Below are 17,167 nucleotides of genomic sequence, written 5' to 3'. Positions count from 1 at the left end.
ATTCGGTAAGCCAGAGGAAAAAACTCTGCCGCCACTGTTCCGGGTCGTACGACGAGCTTCATGTTGCTGTTTCTTCAAAATAAAGTTGGGATCCAAGTAAGCTAAATGGTGAGAAAATCTTACTTTCCGGCTTGTTTGTCGAGTTTTGTGTGTTGGCAGCGGCTCTGAGCCGGAGGAGAGAGTAATTACCTCTTCAATATCTGCACGGCTGGCCTCCGCATCATCCTGATAATGGTCATTGTCAATAAGATGTATAAAAAATGAGCCAAGGGAGTCAAGTTCTACCTCTGACTCATTATCAGATTCATCATCATCGACATCCACGTTAAGTAACCTGGCGGGGTTGATCTTCTTCTTGGCAAGCTTTTTGATAGCTTTGCTCTTTGCCCGGGGTTTCCTGGCCGGCTTTTCATACTTCTTCTTCCAGAAAGAAGAATTGGCCATTGCAAATAAAGAGAATGTTGAGAGGTTTAAAGGATGGAAGATGTTTAAGTTGAAAGAAGTTCAAATACTTACCACTGGCGGTTTGTTGAGAGTACAATACGGATTCAGGCCAATCTTGCTGCAATCCTCCAAAGTCTCATTCAACAGAGTTTTGGTCATTTCATTGACATCTTCATCAGTCAGCTTTATTTGCCAGTGGCGTTGTGGATCTTTTAAATTGGTGGTGTATTCGCACATCAAACCGGGACGACGGCTTAAGGGCATAATTCTCCATGCAACCCAGCAGCGGACTAGGTCGATGCCAGTTAAGTCGTTACCCATGAAGGCTCGGATCTTTGAAAAGATGGGGGCATTTTTGGCCAGTTCCTTTATACTGATCCGGTCTGGGAGTGGATGTTGATTGCTAATCCGGTGCTCATGGTAACTCGGCAGGGGATTTTTGCCCTCTGGAGATGTGTCCATATAGTAAAACCACGTCAGGTTCCAGTCCTTAGGATGACTGGACAGTTTGGCAGCGGGAAAGGTGGCTTCTTTTCGTCTCTGAATGGAAATACCGCCTAGTTCGAGGCTCGGCCTGTCCGCGAACTCGTTCTGCTGATTCAAGTAATAGAACTCTCTAAATAGTTCTACTGTGGGCTCCTGTTGAAGGTATACCTCGCAGAATACTTGGAAATTGTAGATGTTTGAAACAGAGTTTGGTCCGATATCTTGTGGATGGAGTTTGAAGAAATGCAGCACATCACGGAAGAATTTTGAGCCGGGAGGACTGAAGCCCCGGTCCATATGATCAGTAAAGAAAATTACTTCACCATCCTTGGGCTTAGGACGAGTTTCATTGCCTGGAACTCTCCAATGGATGACATCTTTTTTTGGCTAGGACGCCAGTCTGAACATAGTCATTCAAGTCTTCTTCGGTGACCCGGGAAACGACCCAGTTGCAGGCGGTGACAGTTTTGACCATTTTTGAGGAAAAAGGCCTAAAAGAAAAATATTACCGGCTTACAATCATGTTATCAAGTCAGACAATTGATTTAAAGGAAAAATACTATGAGCCGGAGAACGAACATTGAAGTATACAGATATTCATATTGGCGGCTTAAAAGGGGACTAATGGTACCTACTGGGCTAAGGATTCTGCTGTTAAGCTGGACAGAGTTTAAAAGTCAAATATATGATGTAGAGCCAAATTATAAGGATGAAAGCATGGTTAAACCGGGGAAGTATTGTCAGTTTATGCTAGTTATGAAGCGTATGGTGGCGGTTTAAACAAGGACTAGTGTCATATGGTGGATCACGGTTTATGGTATAAGTTGCCATATCAGTTATGGTGCTTCAAGTTTATCAGTGAAAATTTTCTGAAGTGTTGGACAAACAGGTTTTGCAAGCTGGGGCGATAATTTTGGATCTACCACAGTTCAGAAAAAGCAGTAAAATTTTAAACCTAAGGTGGCGGCAGTAGAAAAGTTGGCATACTTCAATGAGATCTTCTATGGAGAGATGCTATTATGATGATAAAAATGCAAGCTAAACTACTATCGCACAAGGTTCATGGTTTATTTAGATCAAAAGCTATATGGGTTGAAGGAAACAACGACGAACAGCGAAGAACACCGACGAACAAATGAAACCCTAATGCAGATCTGAGGTGAAACAAGGGGAGCACTTACAGACGACAAGGGGCAGCGGTGGCGCACTGGAGTTCTCTGGTCTGATCAGGTCGATGCGGTGGCCTGAGTTGGCACAGTGGTTGAAGGTCATGGCGGTGAAGCTCGAGCGCAAGTGCGGCTGTGCGAAGGAGGAAGATGAAGATGAGGAAGCGAGGGGGAAAATGAAAAGAACCCATGTCCCTATTTATAAGGGGGTGGATACAAGGCATGCACGGGAATCGAGGAGGCCAAAATCATCATGTGGCTATATGGACGCCTCGATTTTCGGGATGATTATTAAGATAAGGATCTGTTAATATTTTCTAGGCCTTGTGCGAAATTAATGCAGGATGACGTCATGGTGGGTTAAGAAAGTTCTGTATGCTGACATCATGGCGGGTTACAACAAGGTTTATCAAACAAGTGATGAAGATTTTGACAAGTCAGGTATTGAAGATTGATATGAACAAGTTCAAATCAACATGGGGCCTAATGTTGGGGATATAACTACTGGGTATGAACCGCCCAGGAGGGGCCGGGTTATACCACTGGTGACTTATCAATGAGATGGCGGGTCATAACAAGCCCATTGACGGCCCAAGGCCCATAGGCGACTTAAGGCCCAAGAGGATGAACCGCCATATGAATGACTTGTACTGTAAGGCAAGTTTAGTTAGTCACCGAGCCGGACACGTTGTGTATGAGCCGGCCGGGACTCTGTAAGCCATCGGGTCAACCTGTGTATATAAAGGGACGACCCGGTGGCGAGCTTGGGGCGAGAAACAAGAGATAGAGAACTAGGTCAAGCGTATTCCCTCCCTGGTAATCGAGACCCAAGCAATACAATCCCAAACTGGAGTAGGCCTTTACCTTCACCGCAAGGGGCCAAACCAGTATAAACTCTCTGTGTCCTTTGTCCCGTTTAACCCCTTTTACCTAACCTAGTTGCGATGGCTCCACGAGTAAGTCCTTCCGCTAGGACATCTGCCGTGTCAAGTCCAGGACAGTTACTGCTGTCACTATTATCAAAACTACCATATTACTTTGCTATGATCACGTTGCTTCGGATAATTAATCTCCAGGTGTGGTTGAATTGACAACACAGCTGCTAATACCTTCAAATATTCTTTGGCTCCCCTTGTGTCGAATCTATAAATTTGGGTTGAATACTCTACCCTCAAAAACTGTTGCGATCCCCTATACTTGTGGGTTATCACACCCCAAGGTAATACTTCACCACATGATATGTGTTTTGCTTGGAGTGTCTTGTATGATATAAGTCTTTGCTTTTCAGTTTTCCACAATCATCCTTGCTGTACACACCTTTGAGAGGAAAATGCGTGAATCGTGAATTTATTAGAATACTCTATGCACTTCACTTATATCTTTTGAGCTAGGCAATTTTGCTCTAGTGCTTCACTTATATCTCTTTAGAGCACGATGGTGGTTTTATTTTATAGAAATTGTTGAACTCTCATGCTTCACTTATATTATTTTGAGAGTCTCTAAACAGCATGGTAATTTTCTTAGGTTGTGAATTTAGTCCTAATATGATGGGCATCCAAGAGGGATATAATAAAAACTTTCATATAAAGAGCATTGAATAATATGAGAAGTTTGATTCCTTATGATTGTTTTGAGATATAAAGATGGTGATATTAGAGTCATGCTAGTGAGTAATTGTGGATTGGTAGAAATACTTGTGTTAAAGTTTGTGATTCTCGTAGCATGCACGTATGGTGAACCGTTATGTGATGAAGTCGGAGCATGATTTGTTCTTTGATTGTTTTCGTTATGAGTGGCGGTCGGGGACGAGCGATGGTCTTTTCCTACCAATTTATCCCCCTAGGAGCATGCTTGTAGTACTTTGTTTCGATAGCTAATAAATTTTTGCAATAAGTATGTGAGTTCTTTATGACTAATGTTGAGTCCATGGATTATACGCACTCTCAACCTTCCACCATTGCTAGCCTCTCTAGTACCGTGCAACTTCCGCCGGTGCATTACAACCACCATATACCCTTCCTCAAAACAGCCACCATACCTGTCGTGGAATTGTCATGACAGATGTCCTCGTGCAAGGACTTAGTCGTGGAGTCATCGCAGCTAGGAAGCTTAAAGGGGTTGAATGGGACAAGGAACACGAGGGTTATACTCGTTCGGCCCCTTACGGTGAAGGTAAAAGCCTACATCCAGTTGAGGTGGTATTGATTAGGGTTTCGATCACCAGGAGCTAAACCCTCCTGCCTGGTTATCGAGTTTGTCTTGCCTGTCCCTAAACCACCGCCGGGTCGTCCCTTTATATAGAGAGGTTGACGCCCAGCGGCTCTCAGAGTCCCGGCCGGCTCATAACAGTGTCCGGCTCGGACTCTCAACTATTCTTGCCTTATACTACAAGTTTCACCCTCACGGCGGTTGTCACTACGGGCCTTAAGCCATCTCCGGGTCTTAAGCCCATTATTAACCCGCTGTCTTCAAGTTTGGTACTGGGCTTCGCGTGATGACCATTATGACGTAACCCGGCCCCTCCTGGGCGGGTGACTCTAATGGTTATATCCTCAACATTAGGCCCCAGATTGATTTGAACCGGTTCATGTCAATCTTCAATCCCTTTGAGAGAAAATCTTCCGGCTTATATTTGTGCGAAGGTCCCGCCGTGACGTCATCTTCTGGATTCCTGGTAACCCGCCATGACGTCATCTTCCATTAAGTTCATTTTTTATTCTGTCATATCCCAACGGATCTTATCTTTAATGGCCATCCCGAAAATCGAGGCGCTTCTGTGGCGAGATAATCACGCCGTGGCCTCCTCGTTTCTCGCGCCCACTTATTAGCCGCACCTTATAAATAAGCCCGGCCCATAAGCCTTCATTCACTTGTCGCCTCCATCGTCTTCCTCCTCTGACACCCGAGAGCTCGAGCTCCGCCGCCGCCGCCGCTCTCCTGGTCTTCGTCAACCTCGGCCGCTGCATCACCCTGACCTGTCCAGAGAAACGACGGCGACCTCCGCGACTCACCAACACCCATAAGTCCTTGCCACTCCATGGAGTAGATCCGCATTAGGGTTCTTGCTGTTCTCCCCTGTTCTTCGCAGTTCGTCGCCATTTCTTCACAGTTTCTTCTACACGGCCCCCTTAGATCCAGAAAACATATAGAACTCGTGCGGCTGTGGTTTCGCACCCATTTTCAATAGTAGCACGCCCCTTCACTTGCAAAGAAATCCCCTTAGAGCTCATGAACTTCTCTGTATCAGCTTTCTAGGTCTAGAAATTTTTCCTTTTTAGCCGATCGTTTGATCCAAAATAATTACTGCGATTTGTGAAACTTGTTTGCGCCACACTTAGTCAAAAAATTGCATTTGTTTAGCTATGGCGGCTCATATCTCCGACTTAAAAGAGGCCACGTGCTGTAAAATTTCTGGCTCATTTATGATAAAGTTTTAGACAACTTGAATTACTCACGATGCCCTCAGCGGCTTAGATAACCCGACGCAATTAGCCATATGTCATTAGGCCCCTTCATAAGCCGCCATCTTGAATATTGAACTGTAAACTTCCTCCGGCTTATAATTGAACCGGACATTTCCTTTTGTCATAGGCTTTCGTCTTTCACAATGCCACCCAAGGCTCCCAAGGCACCCATCACGTGCAACTGGATGAGATCCAATGTTACTGATGACACTTTAGCTGATTTCGTGAAGACGGGTTACCTACCCAAGAAGGAGGTCATGTCTTATCGTGCCCCTGACTCGTCGGAGGAAAGACCTCAACCTAGAGATGGCGAGGTGGTGATATTTGCTGATCACATGAGCCGGGGCTTCGCACCTCCCGGCTCAAAATTCTTTAGAGATGTTCTGAACTTCTTCGATCTACGGCCGCAAGACATAGGACCCAATTCCGTGTCAAATATTTGCAACTTTCAAGTATTCTGCGAAGTATATCTTGGAGAAGAGCCCAGCCTACTGCTTTTTAGGGAGTTGTTTTATCTGAACCGCCAGAATGAGTGCGCCAACGGGCCTAGCTTGGAGCTTGGCTGAATTTCCATTCAACGACGGAGAGATTGCCTTTTTCCTTATGCTGAGCCACCAAGCCACCCCAAAGACTAGAACCAGACATGGTTCTACTGCCAAGACACTTCTCCGGCTGATGAGAGCCCTCTGCCCGGCTTTCGTGCCCTACGTCTGGAGCCAACTCACCCCCTGCCAGACAAACTATCTCAAGCTGAATGTCAACCACTGATCCCTACCATCAACAAGATTAAGGCTCTTCTAGGAAATGGCCTTAACGGCGTTGATCTGGTCCAGGTCTGGATTTCTTGGCGGGTGATTCCCCTGAGCCGCCGCCCCGTCTTAATGTGTGATTACACGGGCCGGAAGGATGACCCTCTGCGGCACAGCTCCAACGATCTACCCGAGGACGTCGTGGACGACATGACCAAGTCTCTCTTGAATGAGAGCTTAGCCGACTGCGGGAGGACCGGCTTAAGCCCCTTCTGCCAAGCTAACCCGGCTCCAGCGGTAAGCTACCAATCTGAGCACTTTACCTTCCATTTTAACAATTTTCGTTTTAACTTCAAGGAAACCTTTATTGCATTTTTCTAGGCTAATGACAAGTTCTGGAAGGTCAAGTATGACCATGAGGCTGCTAAAAAAGCCAGGAAGGCTAAGAAAGCCGCCAGGAGAGCCGCTCCCCGTAAGAAGGGAAGTAGGCCTAGCGCCTCAGAGCTGCTTCAGTTGGATGATAGCTCCGAGTCAGAGGTAACCCTTGATTCGTTAGGCTCCTATTCTGCTTTTCGTCTGCTTTTTAACCACCTTATTGACTTGATTATCCGCAGGATGATACCGGAGCGAGTAACCCGGTGACTGAAGAGGTAACTATACTTTCCTCCGACTCGGACCCCTTGCCAAGGCTGAAAGTCCGAAGAGTAACCCGGAAAGTAAGATTTTCGCATCCTTTAGCTTATCAAGATCCTCAATTTCTTTTGAAGCAATAGATTCATGAGAGCCGGAGGCAAACCCGGGCCAGCAAGGATGCAGACCTCTCCTCCGGCTTACCCGAGGCATCAAGAAAGGGCCGGACTGAGGTTATCTCCAACTTATACCCTTTCCATCCCTTAGCGGGCGTCACTCGTCAACCACTCAATTCGTCTGATTCAAATTATCAGGAAACTTCACCTTCCTCTAGTGACTCCATGCAATCTAACCTGCCGGCTTTCAAGACCGCACCCGGGTAATGATAATCATCTCATTTGTGCTTATCTTATTTATGTTTTTTGTACTAATCTTTTGACTTTCAGTGCCCAAGCCAAGCTCAGCAAAAGGGCCAAGAAAAATAAGCCGGTCGAAGAGCCGGTCTTGACTGAACCGGAAGCTTCTGCTCATGAGCCGCCATCTGCACCAGCTCCAGACATCGCTGCCTCAACTGAAGAACAAACCATGGCGGGTTCCGACAACCCGGAGATTCCCAGCTCAGCTCAACCGGCCGATGACCCGGATGTGGTGATTACCCGGACTGAATATGTTGAGCCGGGAAGACCCACTGTGCTGGCCAGATGCTCCGCCAAGGAAGAGCTGCTAGAGCGCCGCTGAGCTAGACTGGAGATCACTGATTATGCTAACTTGAGCATTGGAGACATTGTTTCTGGTTACATTGGTCAAGTGCACAACAGCCGGGACCTGGAGATTGATATGGTGAAGCAGATACAGCAAAAATCTGAGGTACAACCCTCTTGCTTACTCCATAGTCAGTCTTACTATGCTAGCCCCCAAGTCTATTACTTATGATAGAATATGTTGTAGACTTAACCTCCGGCTTACCTTCATGAACCGGCCATTGTAAATGGAATCTTTCAGCTTGCATTAGCCCCCAAGTGCCAAGTGTCTTTGCTTGCAAAGTGCTTGGGACTTTAATGTTGCATAATAATCACTCATACTATAACCTGGAATTTGTACAGGCTGCCTGCAAGAAATTTGAAGCTGAAATCTCTGAGCTGAAGAACCGCCTGAAGACTCAGGAAACTGAGACCCGGAAGGCCAACGCCAAATTTGAGTTCAGTGTTGCTGCACAAGAAAAGCTGAAGAAGAAATTTGAAACCGAAAGAAAGACTTGGGCCGAGGAGAAAACTGCTTTGGTCAGCCGGGCCGAACAAGCGGAGGCTGCTCTGACGGAGAGAATCGCCGAACTCTCGGCTTAAAGCGCCATGTGTCACAGATGGTCGCCGCAATCTTCGGTAAGTCATTCTTCAAACTTTTAACAAGCTTACATTCTTTATGTCTTAGAAATCCCACAATTGCCATCAGTTCACCTAATTTTGTTATGCAGGTCCCAGAAGCTCCAACCTTAATCAGAATGTTCTAACCAAGTTGAAGGCCGTGTACACCTTGGTGGAGCAACTCTACACCGGGTCACAACATGCGTTAGCCGTTGTGGCTCTGTCCAACGAGGTTCCGACTCACCTGGCGGATGTACTCAGGCGGCTTGCCGTTCTTCCTCAGCGCTTCCAAGAGCTAAGACGGGCCTCTGGAAGAGCCGGAGCTATAGCTGCTTTGAGCTGGGCCAAGGCTTTTCTTCCGGAGCTAGACCCGGCCGACATCGCTCTTGGATACCCCAGCCTGAAGGAAGACGGCACCCCCTTTGATCAAAAAGACTTTGCTGCCTGTGTGAAGAGCGTGCGCCCGGTGGCTACCCTGATTGGGAATGACACCAACCTTACCAAGTATCAGCCGGGCTACGACGCGGAAAATCAGAGGATCCCCACTCCACGTTATGAAGCCATCAGCTTGATCCCTCCGACTCGTAAGCATACCTTCGCCCCAGAAGTTGACCCGGCCGGGTTAATTGATGACGAGGCTCAATTTGAAGCTTTGAGCGGCATTGACTGGAAATCATCAACCTTCCAGGTCATGGAATCAGCCGGAGGAGCGGAGAGGGATGAGCCGGAAGCTTCAACTCAACAAGCACCCTGACTTTTAGGCGGCTCATGGTTACACCTTAAAACAATGCCTCACCTTTTGGACTCGGGGAGTCTTGTAATAGAGTAGGACAAACACTTAATTTTGTCGTGCCATCGTGCACGTACTGAATGCTTAACTCCATTTAAGATGCTTCTTCCTATTCCTCCGGGTCATAATTGATCATTTATTTTCCTTAAGCTCGAATAGCTGTCTTTAACCATCCTGCATAGAAAACAAGTCACAAGTCTCTGGGCGGCTTACCGCACTGAGAATCATAGACCTTATATATATAACCCGGAATATGAATCAAAGTCACCAAAGACTGACCCTCAATTATATCCTTGATGTAACCATAATAGCATACTTACAAGCCTTCAAGTATACTTCCGGTTTATGTAACCCGAATAATGAGGTGAAGATCTCAACTCCGGTTCACCAGCATCAATAATACTTACTATGTGTTATCAACGTTGTGAATCAAAATTAAGTTGGCGAAGTAAAAACCGCCCTTGCACACTGTTGATATGACCAAAAGAACTTGTTGTAAATCAGAAGATCAAAACTTAGGGGCTTCCGGTTCCAATACGACCAGAGAACCGTCCCAAAGGGGTTAAGCTAAGATTCGAATGCGATCATATAGCCCCCAGTGGCTTTGGCGTTGCCGATCAAGAGGGCACAGACAGCTATGTTCTCTTTGGTTCGAATACGACCCATGTTTGAACAGGAAGCCCCCAAATGACCTTAAGAGTTGTTTAACGACGCTGATTCGAATACGATCCACGTCGGTTCCCAAAGGGGGTTGAGCTATGATTCAAATATGATCAAATAAAACTCCCCAATGAGCTCGGCAATTTGCCAATCAAGTGGGTATTGACAGCTATGTTCTCTTTGGTTCGAATGCGACCTATGTTTGAACAGGAAGCCCCCAGGTGATCATATTGTTTACGGCTAGATTCGAATACGATCATAAGCCGGATCCACCTCCAAGTGACCATGTGATGTTGTAATGGAAATAACACGTTTACCTTTGGAGGAGAAAAGGACAGAGGTCCTGCTTTATTATTTATCATAATATATACATGGCTATAGAAATATGTACATTATGAGAGCCGGTGGCTCAAGTGTAATAAGGCCGAAGCTGAGCTATGTTCCACGGCCGACGGGTCTCTTCCTCCGACTTGCGTGAATCTTTGTGCTCCCGAACGTCGATAAGGTAGTATGACCCGTTGTGCAAGTTCTTGCTGACCACAAAGGGCCCTTCCCAAGGCGGGGATAACTTGTGTGAATCTGTTTGATCTTGGATGAGCCGGAGCACCAGATCACCTTCCTGGAAGACCCGGGACTTAACCCGGCGGCTGTGATAACGACGCAGGTCTTGCTGGTAAATCGCCGAGCGAGCTGTTGCCACATCATGCTGTTCGTCCAACAAGTCAAGAGCATCTTGGCGCGCCCGCTCATTATCCGCCTCAACATACGCCACTCGAGGTGAGTCATGACGGATGTCGCTAGGGAGGACTGCTTCCGCTCCATAAACCATGAAAAAAGGCGTGTAACCCGTAGACCTGTTAGGAGTAGTATTGATGCTCCATAACACGGAGGGTAACTCCTCCACCCAACAACCCAGCGTCCGTTGCAAAGGGACCAAAAGCCGGGGCTTAATGCCCTTCAAAATCTCTTGATTAGCTCTCTTAGCTTGACAATTGGATTGAGGGTGAGCCACTGATGAAACATCAAGTCGAATATGCTCTCGTTGACAAAACTCCTCCATGGCGCCTTTAGACAGATTGGTACCATTGTCAGTTATAATGCTGTGTGGGAAACCAAAGCAAAATATCACCTTTTTCATGAAATGAACCGCTGTGGCCGCGTCACACTTGCTAACTGGCTTTGCCTCAACCCACTTTGTGAACTTGTCAACTGCCACCAAAAGGTGGGTCTTCTTATCCTTGGACCTTTTAAAAGGCCCAACCATATCAAGCCCCCAGACCGCAAATGGCCAAGTAATTGGAATCATCCTCAGCTCCTGAGCCGGCACATGAGCCCGTCGCGAGAACCTCTGACAACCGTCACATCTACTGACCAAGTCCTCCGCATCAGCATGAGCCGTCAGCCAATAAAAACCATGACGAAAAGCCTTGGCCACAAGAGATTTTGAGCCGGCATGATGGCCATAGTCCCCCTCATGAATCTCACGCAAAATTTCTTGGCCTTCCTCAGGGGAAACGCAACGCTGGAAAGTTCCAGTGACACTGCGATGATGTAGCTCTCCATTGATAATTATCATTGACTTAGACCGCCGGGTTATTTGTCTGGCCAAAGTTTCATCCTCAGGCAACTCTCCCCGGGTCATGTAAGCCAAATATGGTACTGTCCAGTCTGGGGTGATGTGGAGAGCCGCCACCAACTGTGCCTCCGGGTCAGGGACAACCAAGTCTTCCTCTGTAGGTAACTTAACAGAAGGATTATGCAAGATGTCCAAGAAAGTATCAGGCGGCACCGGCTTTCGCTGAGAGCCCAACCGGCTGAATGCATCAGCCGCCTCGTTCTTCCTGTGATCGATGTGCTCTACTTGGTAACCCTGAAAGTGTCCAGCAATGGCATCAACTTCACGGCGATAAGCTGCCATGAGAGGGTCCTTGGAATCCCACTTGCCCGATACTTGTTGAGCCACTAAATCTGAGTCGCCGAAGCACCTTACCCAGCTCAAGCTCATCTCCTTAGCCGTCCGAAGACCATGGAGCAAGGCCTCGTACTCAGCCGCATTGTTAGTGCAAGGAAACATCAACCGTAGCACATAACGAAACTTGTCACCTTTAGGGGAAGTCAATACAACTCCAGCCCCCGAGCCCTCCAATTGCCTAGATCCATTGAAGTGAATAGTCGAATATGTATTATCCGGCTTCTCTTCAGGCACCTGCAGCTCTGTCCAATCGTTGATGAAATCCACCAATGCTTGAGATTTGACAGCAGTGCGTGGTACGTATTTCAGACCATGAGGCCCAAGCTCTATAGCCCACTTAGCCACTCTTCCTGTAGCTTCTCTGTTTTGGATGATATCTCCAAGGGGAGCAGAACTAACCACAGTGATGGGGTGACCCTGGAAATAATGCTTAAGCTTCCGGCTTGCCATGAACACACCATAAACAAGCTTCTGCCAATGTGGATACCGCTGTTTAGACTCAATGAGCACTTCACTGACGTAGTAAACCGGCCGCTGAACCGGATACTCCTTACCCTCTTCCTTGCGCTCCACCACCACAGCCACACTGACGGCTCGTGTGTTAGCAGCTACATACAACAATAAGGGCTCCTTGTCAACCGGAGCAGCAAGAACTGGGGGCTCAGCCAGCTGTCTCTTCAAATTCTCAAAAGCAGTATTAGCCGCATCATTCCAGATAAAGTCATCTGTTTTCTTCATCAACTGGTACAGTGGCATGGCCTTTTCACCCAAACGGCTGATAAACCGGCTCAAAGCAGCGATGCGGCCTGCCAGACGCTGGACGTCGTTGATGCATGCCAGCTTAGCCAGAGAGGTGATTGCCTTTATCTTTTCCGGGTTAGCTTCAATGCCTCTGTTAGAAACCAGGAAACCCAAGAGCTTGCCTGCGGGAACACCAAAAACACACTTGGCCGGGTTTAGCATCATCTTGTAAACCCGGAGATTATCAAAGGTTTCTCTAAGGTCATCGACCAGGGTCTCCTTCTCCCTGTACTTAACCACGATATCATCCACATAGGCATGAACATTGCGCCCAATCTGGTTATGAAGACAATTCTGCACACAACGCTGATAAGTCGCCTGTGCACTCTTGAGTCCAAAAGGCATAGACACATAACATAAGGCTCCAAAGGGAGTGATGAACGCCGTCTTCTCCTAATCCTTAACTGCCATTTTAATCTGATGGTATCCAGAATAAGCATCCAAAAAACTTAAACGCTCACAACCCGCCGTAGCATCAATGATTTGATCAATACGGGGGAGAGCAAAAGGATCAGCCGGACACGCCTTGTTTAAGTCCGTGTAGTCCACACACATCCGCCAGGTGCCATTCTTCTTGAGCACGAGCACCGGGTTAGCTAACCATTCTGGATGAAAGACTTCGACAATAAACCCGGCCGCCAAGAGCCGGGCCACCTCCTCACCAATGGCTTTCCGCCTCTCCTCATTAAACCGCCGAAGGAATTGCCTGACCGGCTTAAATTTCGGATCAATATTGAGAGTGTGCTCAGCGAGTTCTCTAGGTACTGTCGGGTGGTTGGTGCGACATATGCCAAGGGATGGCTTATCATTGTGGGAGCCAATAAAACGTCGCCGGTGCCCGGAAATGGGATGAGGCGAAGACATGCACGCCGGCGGATCTTACCCAGGTTCGGGGATCTCCGAGGAGATAACACCCCTAGTCCTGCTCTGCGGGGTCTCCGCATGATCACTAGATCGAGAAAGGGTAGCTACAATCGCTCCTAGAGCTGTTTGGGATCAAGGGGGAAGAAGAACAGGGCTAGCTCTTGCTTCCCTCTATCTATGGTGTGTGTGCTATGCTTGGAAGCCAACTATGCTCAGAGGCCAACCCTTTGCATGGGTGCTCCGGGGGGTTTATATAGGCCTACCCCCCGGGGGTACAATGGTAATCCGACTGGGAGCTGGTCCCAGCCGTCAGTGTCTACGCTTGCCGGCTTCTCCGCCGGCAATTGGGTCCCGCCGGCTGGTGGGTCCCGCCGGCTGCCGGCTCCTTGGTCGACAGGCCGGCCCCACCGCCTAGGGCTTTGTCGGCGGCTGCTTACTGTAGCCTCGCCTCTGATGACGAGGGCTTTGTCGAGGTAAGCGTGGCTACAGTGGGCCGCCTCGGGGGCTCTCACTGTAGCCTTACCTCGTCTTGTCTCCTTAATGGGGCTCCTGCTTCGAGGAAGGGAGTAGCCGGCTTCTGGGGGCCGTCTATGCCCTTGGCCGACTGGGAGAGGCCGGGCCATCTTCGCGCCTCTCTCTGGCTGAAGGGGCCCGCCGCCCTTGGGCCGTACAGGAGTCGGTCGTGGATGACGTCGAGGCTGGCATGGCTACAATGCCGAGCCGCACGGGAGACTGCCGCCCCGTACGGCCTCCTATAGCCATGCCCGCCTCGGGCTTCGGGGGCAGTGGGCCGCACTGTGGCCACACCCCGTCTTGTCGCCGTTATGTGGGAGTGGCTTGGAGTGGTTGTGGTCTCAGCCGGCTCTTTGGAGTCGGCGTCCTTCTTGGCCGGCCTCTTGGAGTCGGCCACCCTGTAATCGTCCTGGGGAGGGGTTGCCGAGGCAGGGTCGCCTTCCGGGAGTCGGCTTCAGAGGTAGCCGGCCAGGGAAGGCGGCCCGAATGCCTGGAGTGCTTGAAGGCCCAAAGGCCTGATAATTTTTCTGAAGAACCAGGGGTAGTCGGAATGGCTACCCGTGGCCATTTACTCCGACAGTAGTCCCCGAAGCTGATTGGGCTTCGAGGAGGAGTAGGGGTTGAGAAGCTCGATCAACTTCCTATCTTGACAAGCCGGCAGTTAGGAGCCGGCCTTGGTCAGGCGTGCCTCCTGAGTCGAAATCTTCTGGAGTCGGAGGGCGGGAGCCCGTTGGCGCGCGCACCAGGCCGCGGGCCGGCCACTGACCGTCTGCGAACCACGTGGCCGGAAGGCCTGCCAGCCCACGCGCGTGATGGGACGTCGCCGCAGGGAGGGGGCCCGCCACGTCCGCGCCCCGGCCCAGGCGCGGATCCTTTGTATCCCGAAAACCGCCCGCACGTTCCGTGCGGCAGTTTCGGCTCGCATTTATGCGCAATAATCGCGAGACGTGGGGGGAGTGGGCGTAGTTAATCCCACGTCCCCCCCACGTCCGGCCTCTTCGACCTCGTGAGGCTATAAGTAGGGGAGGTGGAGGGCGGCAGGCCCTCGCACGCTCCTCCTACTTCCACCGTCTTCTTCCTCTTGCCAGTTCTTGCGACAGCGCCTCGCCGCCGCGCTCTTCCACCGCACGCTCCTCCGCCGCCGTGCTAGATTTCGCCATGCCTCCCACCGTAGAGCAGCTTGGTGGGGATTGGGACGGCTCCAACGTCCATGACGACCACGTCGACTTCCTCCGCGACACGCGGCGGATGCCCAGCGCGGACAAAGTGGAGGTCCACCTCGCGCCGGCGAAGGAAATCTCACCGAGGCCGCAGGAGGGCGAGCGGGTGGTCTTCCGCTCGCACTTCTTGCGCGGCTTCGGCCTGCCAGTGAGAGCCTTCTTCCGCTCCTGGCTCGAATTCTATCAGCTCCAGCCGCACCATCTCACCCCCAACGCGGTGGTGCTGCTGTCCGCCTTCGTCACCCTGTGCGAGGGCTATCTCGGCGTCCTCCCCACCCTTGAGCTCTGGGGGAGTTCTTCCAGTCAAAGCTGGGCATGCGCGTTAAGGGCGTGCCGGCTCATACTGGCGCCTTCATCGCGTCGCGGAGATCGGCTGCCGACAACCCCTTCCCCGTCATCACGCTGATCCAATCGGTGAAGAAGTGGCAGGAGTCGTACTTCTACGTGCGGAACATCGCTCCACGGGGCGACTACATCAACCTGCCGGCTTACGTAGCCGGCCCACCGGCGGGCAGGCTGCCCCAGTGGTCCTTCCGGGCTGTGACGCTGTCGCTGGCGGGAAACGCCGCCATCGCCCGACTGCGGGTGATGGTCCAGTCGGAAGGCCTGACGGGGCCCGACCTTCTGGCCGCGTTCGTCACGCGCCGGGTTCTTCCGCTCCAGAGCCGGCCTCATCTGATCAGTCAGATGAGCGGCCAGCTCGATCCGAGCCGAATGTGCACCAAGGAGATGCCGCGCGAGGAGGTCGCCTACATGGTGAACTACCTTGCGAACTGCAAACTCACCGAAGAGTGGCAGTTCGGCAAGGAGCCGTATAGCCGAGCCAATCCACCGCCTACGGTATGCTCTCCCTGTGTCTTTTTCTCTCTCTCTCTGCCTTGTTGCCGAGCATCTCTTGGTCGACCTGACTTAGTCGGCTTGTTCTTCGACAGAGCCCTCTGCTTCGGCCGGCCGACGGGTCAGACGCGGAGCGCCGCTTCGTCCCCGACCAGACCGAACATGACCTGGAGGACCCCGACCTGGGGGCGGTGCATATGGACGACGACGTCGAGCCGGGCGGAGGCCAAGCCGGCGGCGAAACAGGCGGCTCCGGGTTCACTGCCACCTTTGACGACTGGCCGGACGACGATGAAGCCGAAGCCGTCCCGCGCCGCCAGCCGGCATCTGGACGCGGCGCGGGCTCCTCCGCCGCGCAGCCTGCTCGGGGTGGAGGTCAGAAGCGTCGCGCTGCCCAGGGCTTGTTCGGCAGTCGAACAAAGAAACCCAGAGGTGGGGCGGCAGCCACCAGGCGGGAGGAGGCGGCCGCGAAGGCGGCTCGTTTCCGCAAAGTGGTGAAGCAACCGCTGACCATGTCGGCGTAAGTCCGAATCTTTCTTTGTGTACTCTCTTTCTTTCTTTTCTTTGGTGGTTCTTGAAACCTTCGTCTTTTTCTTCAACGATCAGAGCTCCGTTGTCACTTGAGCGGGCGGCTGCCAGCTCCGTCGTCGAGTCGCCAAGGGGCTCTGGGAGCACCACCCGCCGCGTGGACCCCCGCGCCGACCTCCAGGAGGCGACGGAAAGGAACGCGCGGGAGGCGCGGGAGGAGCAGGAGGCACGGGAGGCGGAGGCACGGAAGGCGGCCGCCGCCCAGGCGGCACGGGAGGAGGAGGCGGCGAAGGCACTCGCCGAGGCCGCAGCCAGGGCCCAGGCAGAGGCTGAGGCCGCGGCGGCGGCGGGGGAGGTTTTGATGGTTACCCCGCTGCGCGTCATGGCGCCTGGGGACATGGAACCCTCGCCAGGGGGAGCCAGCGGCGACCAGCCGGGGCTGGGGGGAAGCGGCGACGACGTCATCATCTTGGAGAAGGCGCCGGAGCCGACCCCGCCAACTGGGGCGGCCCAAGGCGGCCAGCCTGATCTGCCGCCTGCACAGTCGGCGGAGGGCGAGCCGGCCGCGGGGGCTGAGGTGGTGGTCCGGGTGCCGCCGAGCCGGCGCGCGGGGAAGGCCGCGTCGGAGCCACAGCCGGCCGTGGGCTCCAGCTCGTCGGCCCGAGACGCGGAGGCGGCTAGC

The sequence above is a fragment of the Aegilops tauschii genome, chromosome 7, assembly GCF_002575655.3.
Source record: "Aegilops tauschii subsp. strangulata cultivar AL8/78 chromosome 7, Aet v6.0, whole genome shotgun sequence".
Classification (NCBI taxonomy): domain Eukaryota; kingdom Viridiplantae; phylum Streptophyta; class Magnoliopsida; order Poales; family Poaceae; genus Aegilops; species Aegilops tauschii.
This window is presented reverse-complemented; position numbering follows the sequence as displayed.